General features: G+C 43.8%; 1 pseudogene; it reads right to left on the bottom strand.

Moving 5' to 3' along the window:
- Window positions 1-2,879: 2,879 nt before the first annotated feature.
- On the bottom strand, window positions 2,880-10,087 carry LOC114793907 (GRB2-related adapter protein-like; annotated as a pseudogene).
- Window positions 10,088-13,323: the final 3,236 nt, after the last annotated feature.

The following is a 13,323-nucleotide window of genomic DNA, read 5'->3' as shown; positions in this document are numbered from 1 at the left end:
GGTTTTATGGCTTTAAATATCAAAACTGTATCTTGGTGAAACAGCAAATGCAAAGAGGCTTTAGGAAAACACGCGTGTACAGGCCAAATGTCGGGACCCCACCCTCAGATTAAAGTTTTTCTTTTTTTTAACCTGTTATTACAATACAAACACGGGCGATGTAAGGCGGTGAATGTGAAAGCTGAGGGAACACGATCCCTTCATGACAGCAGCACCGCATCCTTTCGGCATTTTTTTTATTACAGACCGTCAAATTATGAAAACACTGATCATTTACACACACACACACACCACACACACACACCCCACACATATACACATACCCTCACACACACCCTCACACCCTCCACACATACATATACCCTCACACACACACATCTTCACACACCCCACACACACACAAATATAATACACAACACACAACACACACACATACACACACTTGTACCTTACATCCAGCTACATTCACTGTTGTCTGTATTCGTTTCGTTCGTTTATTAAAACATCCCAGGCAGGCCGGGCCCGAACTTGGACACTCTCCGGACGTATGACGTGTCGATATAAAAGTTCTACTGAGACCTGTCGCTCACCTTCTGTGCGTTCGCGATCGTTTTCCGGACAACTTCTTTAATATGCGGCTGTCCGTCCATGGGAGGCTGCGTGTACACGGTGGCCCGAGTGACGCCACGGTACGCCGCGCAGTCCGGCCAGCCGATGTCCAGGTCGGGCAGCGAGTAGTCGGAGCGGTCCGGCCAGTAGTCCGACGGCACCGTGGTCTCCCCGGCCTCCCCGACGAAGGGGAGCCGCGACCGGTCGGAGCCGGGCTGTAAACCTCCACGTTTCCGAGCAGCGTCTCCAGCTCGCGGTCGGAGAGGAAGTCCCGGACGTCGTGGGCCCGGGTGGACTTGCGGTAGGCGTCCCGTCCGTCCTGGAACAGAGCCTCCAGCGCGCTCCTCTGCTCCTCGCTGTAGAGGAACTCGGCCTTGGACTCGTGTATCCGCAGGTTGACGTTGTTCTCATCCAGACACTGAATCTGAGACAAAGCCATTACTCAACCGCCCGAGTGTATTAAACTAATTAGACAACTTGTTAAAAGTGGACATAAATATCTGCCGACGTAATGGCTACGTAGGCCCGTGCGCCAAACACAATTCTAAAACGCGTTAAAAAGTCGCGATCCGCCGATCTTCCACCATTTGAGAGTCCATTCTAGTGTTCCGTGCCGCTGATCCCCCCGGCAATACTGTAAAAACTTCTGGAAGCAGGTACTGACGGGAGCGCCGCGGCCACGTGACGCCGCGCGTCCAATAGAAAGGCCGCGTTGGACGGCCGCGGGGCCGCGCACAGCAGCCGTGTGGTCGCCCGGAAGCCAAATCTCGCGAGAGGAACGAGGTCTTAAAAAAACTACACAACGACACGAGCGACGTGACATATACAGATGTTTATTTTGGTTCTTATAATACCGCCGTCTGCAGTCTGGATGTATTTATTAATGTATTAATTAGCTTTGCTGCATAACGTATTTACAACTTGTACATCACTTTTAAGTCCATCATGTGTGCCAGCCCTTGCTCGGAAAAGGGAAGAAGGCCATATTAACAACAGATGTTACTTTGCTGAAGGGGGACAAGAAAAGCGGAAAATCTATGCTAGTATGTTGCGGAAAATCTGACCTTCACACACATACATTTATAAGCGGCTTTCTTTTTGAGAAAGATAAACTTTAAGGATAAAGATAAAGTTTCTAAATGCTGCTTTTGTCCATTTCCTGTAGGTGTGGTAAATAGTCCACTGATGTTGCCTCCTCAGTTGTCATTACTTGCACCAGCAGTTAATTGCAAAGCGCACAGCTGAAAGGACATTTGTCCCAACCTATACAGCGAAAGGCGGAACAGGTTTTCAGGTTTGCTTGGATTTAGTGAAAATCCAGATCAGCCTGTTACTACAGTATGGGAAACACTTTTGGGATTCCCGAGTTAAAACCCACCCATTAGTGGCTTTAGGACAAATGCGAAGATCATCATTCTTCAAGCCTCTGTCTGAAGGTGCTGGCGTATTTGTTTTTGTAAAGTGTGCTACAGTACAGTCTTATTTACACAACAGGCTGTCAATCGGTTTCAAATATTACTAATTAATAGCATGTTTTGCAATGGATTTTTTTTTTAAAGAATGCTCACAGGTTACTGTTTGCACTGAAATATTTTTATCTGGTCAAAATATACGTAATCTGAATCGTCCTTAAATCTCCACACATCTTTTTGGTGGGCTTGTCTCTTTTGCATCTATGAACACGGTTCAGACCTCCACTTAGGAAGTCAACACATTAATTGCATACAATTTATTAATTGGAGTGATTCATGTGATAAACTTGACAGCCCTAATTGTTTTGGCATATTTTATAACTAAAGCCACTCTTACTTTTTACATCACAAAATAACAACAAAATACACTTCCCTGAATGAACAATGTTTTTGTAATAAATAAATATGGACAAGCAGTGGACACTAAACATTTGCTTTGTTTTGTAATTGGAAGAAAGCAAACAGAATTGCTTTGGCTATAATCAAACTAACTAACATGAAGTTTTTAGTTATTTTTTAAATTTCTTACTGAGTTCTAGTTAATTTTTTACAGACAAGCATGCTATTTTTTTCAGCACCACAATCTTCTTAATGTCAACAACTTACAGTGTCCATGGGTCCATTTGCAATCAGCGTGTAATTTTCCAGCCTCACTCACATATTACAATGCATAAATGAATTTCACTCAGTTAATAATAATCAAAACACTGACATGCGGTAATAACCTGGACTGGCAGGGTTAGCAGTTCATGGACGAGATACTGTTGTTCTGCTTGTTTCGATGTGCAGTGCTGTATGTCAGTGATAGATGGGCTGGACATATTCTGGGGGGAAGAATCCCATGCGACCGTTGCAACGGCCCCTTCCAGCGCTGTGAGTCTGAACAGTCCAGAAGATCAATGACATCACCCGAGAACAAAGCCCAGCTGAGAGGAGTGCTGCGGGTTGAAGTCGTACAGGGCTTGAGCGTAGTGTGGCCTTTGCTGAAAGTATAACCCAAACCCACAGGGGTAAGACCAAACCAACTATGGGACCCTAAAGCAGCAATCTTGCTCATCTGATTATTTTGTGAACACTGATATTTTGGAAGGAAGGTTAAGACATGAGGACAGAAGCGTGTAGAATGCCTTGATAATGATGCACCAGTGAATAAAGCATTCACATTCACCACGCACAAATACTGACCCGGTGTGAATTCTCAGGGGTCTTTGAGATAGACTGTCCTTGCCTTGGCTAGGCTGCTTCCCCTGTAGAAGTCCACCCCAACTGGTTGAGGGAAAAGTAAAGACCTCATCCACCACAAAGTACTGGATCCTACATCTTGCAGGATTTAAAGTGCTGGACATGGTCTCCATAGCTGTGAGGAGAAAGCAGCAAGTCAATAGCCTGAACGTCTTGACTCTCATAACTATGAAAAAACAGCAAACTTCCAAACCACTTGATGTTTACTTTGGCACGGTGTAATGGCTTAACAGACCTTGGATTTCTTGTCCTTAGAATTCGGCAGAACCTTTTTGACAGGTGTTTGTTGCCATGAATTTAAAAGAGTTCAATCCACTCATCCTTTTTACGGGTGGTTATTCTCCTCTGTCTACAAAGCAATCCGTAACATGAGCTTCTCTTATATACAAAATAAAGAAAATGAAACAGTTTGTCTTTAGTCTGTATGGCACAAACGATACGGTCAAAAAATAGTTTGCCATCGACGCCGGCATCTTTTCTTTTTCTTCGTCTGCCTATGTACAGTCAGTAACTTCCGATAGACATATAAAATAAAAAAACTCTTAAAATCAGTGACTAACATACAAATCACGTAAATGCATTGCTAAACTAAACTAATTAACACATTTTGTTATTTCCAACAGGTATGATGTTTTTGTGACAGCATAATAACAGGTAATGAAGGGATCTAACAATCGTTACCTAACTAATGAAGTCCCCAGATCTCACAACTTTTTCTTTAAACTTTAGAGAAGGGAATCTTTTTGAAGACTATTACATCAGAACTAAATGATTTATGTATGTCAGGGACTGTGGACTGTGGACTGAGTATCTTATCTTCCCCGCACCAGGGAATCAATAAAACTGACTTCACAGCATTTCTCTGGCTTTCACCTTTAAATATGAAAAATCCTCAAGGCAACTTTAGGATCTATTCAGTCGCCTTAACTAGGGGTGCCGATGGAGTTTAGAAAGAACCCAGATGATGGTCCTGTAAATGAGAACAAAGCGAATCCCCATTCCCTGGGGATTGTGGTCCTTGAGCTGGAAAATAAGATCTTTTGTGTGGCTGGCAGGCCTCTACAGCGGCGCTAAAGGCCTTTGCTAACATTTTCTCCCACAGACAGAGACCCAAGCTCTGAAAAGAGATAACTTGATAGGCTCCATAGCTTTGTCTAAAAGGTCTTGCCTTTGTCAAAATGTTCTTAAGAACATTTAATGCCCCCTTTCTATCCGCGTCTCTGTCCTGTGTCCTGATAGACTTCCACTGCACCATTGTCTCAATAACTCACAAACATTTTTGTCCTTCCCATTTTTGAGAGATTTATTTAAGAAGAGAGACTAACTTGGTGTATTCTTGGCAGGTAGATAAGAAAAATCTCACCTTTGTGAGGTTGCTATTAACCATATGCTGACACTATTTTTAAAGCATCTAAGAAAAGGAAAATATGACCAATGGTTCCATGATGGGTTTCAGGACTGTATCTTAGCCAGCCCACAGAAGAAAGTCTTGCAATGGTACAAACTCATCTGGCTTAGATATTAATGTCAGCTTGTGTAAATTCAAGTTTCCCCCCAGCTCTGTAGAAACAGACTTCACAGGGTGAAAAATACGTTTTATATCCAATCGTTTAAAAATGAAAATTGCTCACCAAGGCTGTTTATTCTGTTTTAAAGTGTAGCGTAATATCTATGAGGACACTGAGGACAACAAATAGATTCCAAATTCACTGACAAAAAATCCCCCTGGCTACTTCCAGGTATTCAAATTTTTGTAATACAAAGTGATGCATCATCAACCCTAGCAGTCCACTGGTGGGAATTTTTGGTAGTGGTTCTTCCCATTCTGAACAATAGAATTAAGTTCTCTGACTTCAAGCCTCTTGTGTGTGATCTGCCCTGTCTGGGTAGAGGCTGGCTGCAAGTGTGATCTTGTTCGCACATGTATCAGCATTCAAGTGGGCGGACTCGGCCTAAGGCTAGTAAAAGCAGGACGATGGAGAGAAGCCTTTCACCAGACATTCTTATTTCCCTCCGGCATTTTGAGTCACATGCAAAGAACATAACATTTTGCATTACTCTGCAAGCTTTGATTTTCCTCCTTGTCGACTGTGGTTCTGTTTGGGTGCATTGAGAGAAAGATGGGTTCTGACTGGCAACAGGCCCATTGGTTCCGCCACAGACACAGTTGGCATCCTTGGATGGAAGCCAGTTTCGTTATCGCTGACCTACATTCAGTTCCCTCAAACTTCAAAAACCTCTGCTCACAGACACTCAGACACACATACTGATGCAAAACACTCACACACCACACATACAGACAGACACTCCATCAGAGGAGGCTGTCTGGCTCAGCCCTGAACCGATGTTGCAGAATCATGACTCACAGCGAACTAGATAATACGTTGTGAAATTGCTGTGACCGTCACATCCACATGTGACTAAGCCTCCCAGCTGTTCCTCTGCAATTGTCTTCTTCACATCACCACACATCAGCAATACCACAACTGCACAAATTCTCCACAGCCAGGTAGGTGACTAATGTTAGCACTGATCTCACTTCCTTCCTGCATCGTTGTAATGGACACGCTCGTCTGAGAGCAAAGTGCAGTAAAGTCTGTGACTAGTGTTACTGACACAAACACGCAGGAAATCAAAATAGAATGTGGAACTGAAAATGTGGAGTGGGAACACAACATGGGCCTGTTGAGCCTTTATGCAGCTCACATTTCCCTTTTGGGAATGATAATAATATATCTGACTTCATAAATTGTGTTAGTCAACAGAAGATTCAACATTTTGGACTGAAAGAAAGTATGAGACAACAGGATGGCTACCCCCCTCCCACCCCAAAAAGATTAACTTGTTATAACAAATTTGTTCCTAATTTATCATAGGTAGCTACATGCAGTGCTGATTGGTCCAAGTGCCATCTGCTGGGGAACGCACACATTATGGCTCTGGGGGCCTTGATTCATAATTACTATAACATCTACCATCCCAGAAGGACAGCGTCCCAGTTTCATACGAACCAGATGGTTCATTTAACATTTCACAGCTGACTCATCAGGACTGAAACTCATTAAAATCCAAGTTCTGGGGATTTTTTTTCTAAGACTGCCCCTCTTGATAAGAGACATACAGAATGTTACCCTGGTACGTTTTGGTGGCCCTTAGTTAAAAGCTCTCCTTCGGTGGGACTAACACACATGGACAGAATGAAGGGAATGTCAATAAGGATGTGGCTCTCAACACCAGAATCTAAATGCCACGTGAGACGAGATGCTAGCCACATTCCTCTATTTATTGAAGCGCTTCAGGACCTGCCAGAATACTGACAGGAATGTTAAGGGCCATAAGAGGTCTTCTGATCGCGTTTTCATCAGATGTGATGGAAAATAAGCAAACATGTTCAGGACCATGCAACCCTGTTCTGCATTCTAATTAGCACCCAAAGATTATGAATGCAGTGCATACACTGGCAAGCATATTGACGCCTGCCCACGGCAAGGGATGAAGCTGTTGTATTTTTATCATTTCTGAGAACAGCGAACCCCTTGTAACACAAAGGCGGAGCTCATAACAACACAGTTCCTGTTTCTGATGTTCCTTACTTCCTCCCCTTGTCCCGAATTCGAGCAGATGTTTTACTGTCGAACTCTACTGAAGTGGTAAAGTTAAAATTAAACTCTCACTGCGCTTTTCTTTCTTTTGAAATATTGCATAACGTATTCATCAGTAACACCAAAATTGTAAGCTAGTCCACACCTCGCACCTCCCCCTGCTTGCAGAGAACCATTACAGGGCATAATCCTCCCACCGCTTAATTAAGTGCATTTTTATCTTAATCTTTTTTGATTAAGATAAAATGCACAGCACGCTTTCATACAGCATGTTCACAACAGAGATGGGCTCTCTGTGCTGATTACAAAGCAGGAACACTTCCCCCAAGGCTAAGGTCACCTAAAGAATGCAGGAGCACAGGCAACCAGACGGTTTTTCGACTCTGCACCGGAACCTGACAGCGCGCCTGCCTGACCCTAGTTGTAATTCCACAGCCGCAGGAGAGGAAGCTGCTGCCACCCGGAGCCTAGGCCTTCAGCTGCACACCGAGCCGGTCGGGTCAACTGTGACCGACCGCCGGAGGGCCTCTAAAAGTGCCAACGGTTCTGCGGCGATAGCATTTGAAAGACATGCAGCCCTGTGGTTGTGAGCTGCCTCGCCTCAAAAAAAAAACCCCCGTAGACGTTAACAAGCGAGATGCAGCAAGAAACCAACAATCATGAGAGAGACCAAGTCATTAGCTTAATTCTGTCATAATCTCCTTGCTGATTGATTAAAAGCTGTTCTGTTTTGTTTTTTTTTTTTTTTTTTTGCAAAACGCTATTAGGCTGAGCAAATATGGCAGATAAGTGTCTTTTTTTTCAAGACGTTGTCATTTATCAGAGGATTAGGGAAGACGGGAGCCAATTTTGTCAACAATTTTGGGGCAAATTCCTTATTATTTAAAAACAAAAATGTTTGGATGAAGGATCCTTTGAAGTGTACCCCAAAAAACCTGCAAGCACAGCAGCCCTTTGCGAACCGGAGATGATGTCCCCGTGAACAGGAGAGCGTGGCGCAGTAGACTCACCTGACAGACATGGAGAATTCGCCAGGAGCGCTCTCGCTCTCACGCACCAGGAATGCGCCACACTCCCGATGCCTCAGCCGCCCCTCAGCCACCTGCCGAGAGATCCTACCAGCAAACCAGCTGCGGGCACACACACAGACACACACACACACACACACATAGAGAAATCTACATTTAAAAATCATTGCATTGTACTATTTCAGAACCTACCTATAATGTATAATTTTACACATTCTGCCATACTAGTAGTCTTCCTGGTTAACCTATAGTCACACCACATCATTTCAGCTAAAGCAATAAGATCTATTCAATTTTTTTTTAACTTCAGGTTGGGGAACCAGGGCGTCCAGCAGTGAGAATAATGACTTTTGACATTAAATCATATTTATAATTCTAGCTGGCTCTTTACATAATGGAAGACAAGAGCCACTGATTAAAATGGGATGTGGCATTCCATGAGATCTTGTACTCAGGTTTGTTGCAGGATGAGGGCCTCTTGCAGCATATTTATCTTGCAGATAAATGAGGCAGGTCTGAGGAAACAATATCCCAAAGGGTTTTGCGTTGATACTTACATGTGTGGCCTTACGTTGATGTAGTTTTTGGGCACATAGCCCTTTCTGTTCAACAGCTCAGCTGTGTACCAGTTGGGGTCATCCTCCATATTGGTGATCTGGAGTAAGACAGGTTATTATTTGATAAGATTCTTTGTTAATGGTCAGACAGAGAGAGTCCCAATGACCCTCCAATCGCCAGACACAGACATCAATCGAACACCAGCCTTTTCTGAAACCTAAAGCCTTATGGCTGAATGAACGGCATTTATCCATGTCTTACCTTGAGAATGTCCCCCTTCTGGAAACTCAGTTCATCACCCTCTGTAGCACGGAATGAGTAGAGCGCCACAGCCTCCATCCTGGGACTCTGGAAGCTGAGTCCAGGGAATGAAGGGAAGGAGGGAAAGGAGCCTAATCCGCCTGACGAAGGATCCTCAGTTTCAGCCGGCTGGAGCAGAAGAGCTGGACGGCATGCAGCTGCTACGAAGCTGGTGCGAGAGGAAGAAAGGGCATCCACGCTCCTGTGACAGGCGAGCTTCGAAGAGCACGGCGTGCGAACACGGGCAGACTGTGATCTTACCACCACTCAGCTACATGTGACAGTGAGAGACAGAGACTGTAAGAGAGAGAGAGGCTAACTGAGTGTGTGGGAGAGAAGGAGGGGGAGGCAGTTCCTGTCTGTGTGTTTTTGAACATAGAAGCATTCTGCACGAGAAACAGGAAAAGAGCACAAAAGGGGCGGTGAGTGAATTGTGAAGCCCCCACAGAAACTTCCTCCCAGCAGAGGTGTTGAGACAGGGTGGACTGAAAATAACATAAAAGCAACACCAAACACAGCCAAGAGAAACTGAGGATGCAAAAATCTTAGTATACATGAACAAACAGTGCATCACTTTATTCCACATTTTGTTATGTTACAGTCTTATTCCTAAATTGATTAAATGCATTTTTCATCAGAACGCTACACACAACACCCCATAATGACAATGTCAAAAAAGTTTATCAAAAATCATTTGAAAAATGAAAAGAACCTTTGCTCAATACTTGTTGATGTGCCTTTGGCATCAATTACAGACTTTTTGAATATGATGACACAAGCTTGGCACATCTGTCCTTGGCCAGTTTGGCCCATTCCTCTTTGCAGCACCTCTCAAGCTCCATCAGATTGGATGGGAAGTGTTGGTGCACAACCATTCTAAGATCTTCCAGAGATGTTCAATCGGATTAAAGTGTGGGCTCTGGCTGGGCCACACAAGTTCAAGAGTGCTTTGGAGCAGGTATTGCTGCAGTCATCTTTCCCTCTATCCTGACTAGTCTCCCAGTTCCTGCATCTGAAAACATTCCCACAGCTTTATGCTGCCACCACCATGCGTCATTGTGGGGAAGGTATTGGCCTGGTAATGAGTAGTGACACCTGGCCTTCACACCGAAGAGTTCAATCTTTGTCTCATTAGACCAGATTATTTTGTTGCTCTGAGAGTCCTTCAGGTGCCTTTTGTCAAACTCCAGCGGGTTGCCATGTGCCTTTTACTAAGCAGTGGCCACTTTACAATTCAAATTGGTGGATTGCTGCAGAGTTGGTTTTCCATTTAGAAGGTTTCCACAGAGGACCTCTGGAGCTCTGAGAGTGACCATCGGGTGCTTGGTCCCCTCCCTGACCGTGGGGACCTTATATAGACAGGTGTGTGCCTTTCCAAATCAAATCCAATCAACTGTTTTATCACCAGGTGGACTCAAATAAAGCTGCAGAAACATCTCACATGTATGTGTGCATTCTATTTTTTTTTTATAAATGTGCCTCGACCTCAAATAAACTTTTTTTCACGTTATTATGGGGTGTTGTGTAGAATTCTGAGGTATAAAACGCATTTAATCCATTTTGTCATAGGCTGCAATGTGGAAAAAGTGATGCGTTGTATATTTGCGTAAGGGGTAAATGTTGCGTAAATGTGTGTCTGTGTTCCCTTACTATGCTCAGAATCATCTGGTGAGTTTTCTAGCCTGATATTCCAAAGAGAACACACATCTAAGGGAATGAGAGTATCAAAGAAGATAGTGTGTTTAGTGCATTCACAGGAGCCCTGGAGAAAGACAGCTATCCTAAGAAGCTTAGCCAGAAAGAGCTGTCATGCAGTATGTAGAACCTTTTCATTTTTTTGAAAAGTATTTAAAAGCAGAGGGAACGTAGATGCTCCTATCGCATGGATTTGTCCCAGTGTGGAAACGTATGTCTGCAAATGCACGAAAATCTCATTCTCCACCACCTGGGTGATCAAAGAGTTGAACAGTAAGATAAATTACAAGAGTTTCTGGAAGCTCTCAGTGACTGCCTTTTGTGGTTGTCATATAGGGATGGAGACTCATTAATAAGGTAACCTTGGTCAGGAACATGGCCGGTGCTTCACAACGAAATTACATCTGAGATCACACTGTCAAACTTGTGAAGATGTTAACTATTCGGGCTTTTCCATGAATATTTTAGCAAGGCCCACTATGAGTCATGCTGACCCACTGCAGTGTGCAACAGCCGTAAGCTGGCAGACTCATTATAGAGATGAATCTCAGGCTCGCCGTCTCTCTAAGGTGTGTCTTTTCAGCGCCAGCGGAATGCCACAGAGAGTTCATAGACCAATTAAGAACCCACGCACACATGACGCTACTGGTGGGCTGCATCAACCACACTTCCTGTGAAAGCAGCGAAAACCACAATCACGGGTACATCCTCCAAATACATTTACATTTACAGCATTTATCAGACGCCCTAAACCAGAAGGACTTACAAATCAGTAGTTACAGGGACAGTCCCTGGAGACACTTAGGGTTAAGTGTCTTGCTCAGGGACACAATGGTAGTAAGTGGGGTTTGAACCTGGGTCTTCTGGTTCATAGGCGAGTGTGTTACCCACTAGGCTACTACCAATATTAAATGTTTTGACGCATCGTTAAGTAATGTCTGTGTCAATTTCTACCGTTTCTATTTGCTTTTGATTAACGCACCTTAAGTGACCTAGAACGTGTCATGCTTCATTCCCTCACCCTTGATCTGTGTGATGAGAAAGCTTAGGGTGTGACAACCACTAGAGCCGGAAACTCTGGCTGCTTTGATGAAAACCAAATTTGTGTCACGCACAGCTCTTCCACAACGAACTCCCTAATGAGAAAAGTGACACCACTGAAATACAGATGTTTGTTGAGGTGACTCGCTGCTTGGTGTATTTAATGTGTAACCAGGCCCTGGCTGGTGGTTGTGGTTTGGCAGATAACTGGGCCTTAATGTGACCTCTGACCTTGGCTGGGCGGTGTGTTAGGACGCACAGGAGGAAGAGTGAGTATGCATTGTCTGTCCTGGGTTTGAAAGATGATTGCATGGTCTATAGAAATGAAAAAAATGGTATCACACTGACAACCAGAGCACATATGTACTTAGCTTTCCTCACAGGCTTTTCTTTCACCAGCTCCTGTGTGTGATAGATGGTTGTAGCCTAGTGGGTAACACACTCACCGGTGAACCAGAAGACCCAGGTAAGTCCCACTTACTACCATTGTGTCCCTGAGCAACGTAATGTGAACCCTAAACAGACAAATCAGCTTCACTGAAACTTCTTCTGTCCACAAACACAGAAGGTTAAAGGAATTACTTTGCTTTTATACTATTTTTGTATAGTATCTGTATACTATTTGGTTCTGCTGCCCCTAAATGGTTGTTGCAAGGCCAACATTTGTTACAGTATTTTGAGCAAAAATAAATCAACAGTCCAAATATTGATGTTAAAGATATATTATGTGCTATAATGTACTATAATGCATCCTGCTACAACATGAACAACATAACACGCAGTCAGATGCTGTATTGATGCCAGACAGCATTATTGATTCTGCTCTTGACTAATGACGTTAATTTTATTTTCTGCATCAAGAGAAGATAACAAGAGCACAGTTCATTTAACATGAGCAAACCTTTTCCTGTGTGTTGAGGACTACAGCTCAGACACACAGAGCCCTATTGGAGCCTTCTGCTGTGTGATATTAATGTTGACATTCTGCCTGTCCGCTATGAATGGTTTGCACTCTCTGCCAAAAGTCCTTTTGTCCTTTCAGGACTTTTCATTCAGAGCTTGATTTGGTTTCACACACCAGAAGGTTGGTCAGGAGATAAACCTGGTAGATGCAATGCTGTTCAAGCACATGCAAGGAATTTGATTCCGGTAGATGGTGTCTCTCAAGTACAGAGTAAAAAAAAGCAACAACAAGAACAGCAAGCAACAACAATGGGCAAGGATGTGTGTAAGTGTTATTGTACAAGTTGTGGAATTTGTTTGTGCTGTTTATAAATAACTATATCTACTGAAAGTGTACATAAAAATGATTTTCCCTGCCCTTTTCCTGGATCTGAAGAGGAACAAGTCCTGGATGGAGGGCAGGGGGGCGCCAGTGATCCTTTCTGCTGACCGTACAGTCCGCTACAGTCTGATCCTGTCTCTTTTGGTGGCCGTTCCATACCAGGCGGTGATGGAGGAGCACAGGACAGACTCAATGACCGCAGTGTAGAACTGGATCAGCAGCTCCTGTGGAAGACTGTACTTCCCCAGTTGCCTCAGGAAGTACATCCTCTGCTAGGTTAAGTATGTTGCTCTGTGTTGGGATGGTTTTTAGATGAAAAAATTATTATAATGAATAATTTCCTTAACTGTCTTACTGAGCAGCTTAATTGAGTAAACAACGAGCCATGAATTAAACAGTGGGCCTGAGTTCAAGTCTGACAGCCGCCATACTTAGTGCTTTGCTGCCCTCTATTGGTATAAAGTCCATAATGGGCAGCAAATACCCGAGCA

This window comes from Denticeps clupeoides, chromosome 7 (genome assembly GCF_900700375.1).
Source record: "Denticeps clupeoides chromosome 7, fDenClu1.1, whole genome shotgun sequence".
Taxonomy (NCBI): Eukaryota; Metazoa; Chordata; class Actinopteri; order Clupeiformes; family Denticipitidae; genus Denticeps; species Denticeps clupeoides.
Note: the sequence above shows the minus strand (reverse complement) of the source record. Positions and strands in the feature narration are given on the sequence as shown.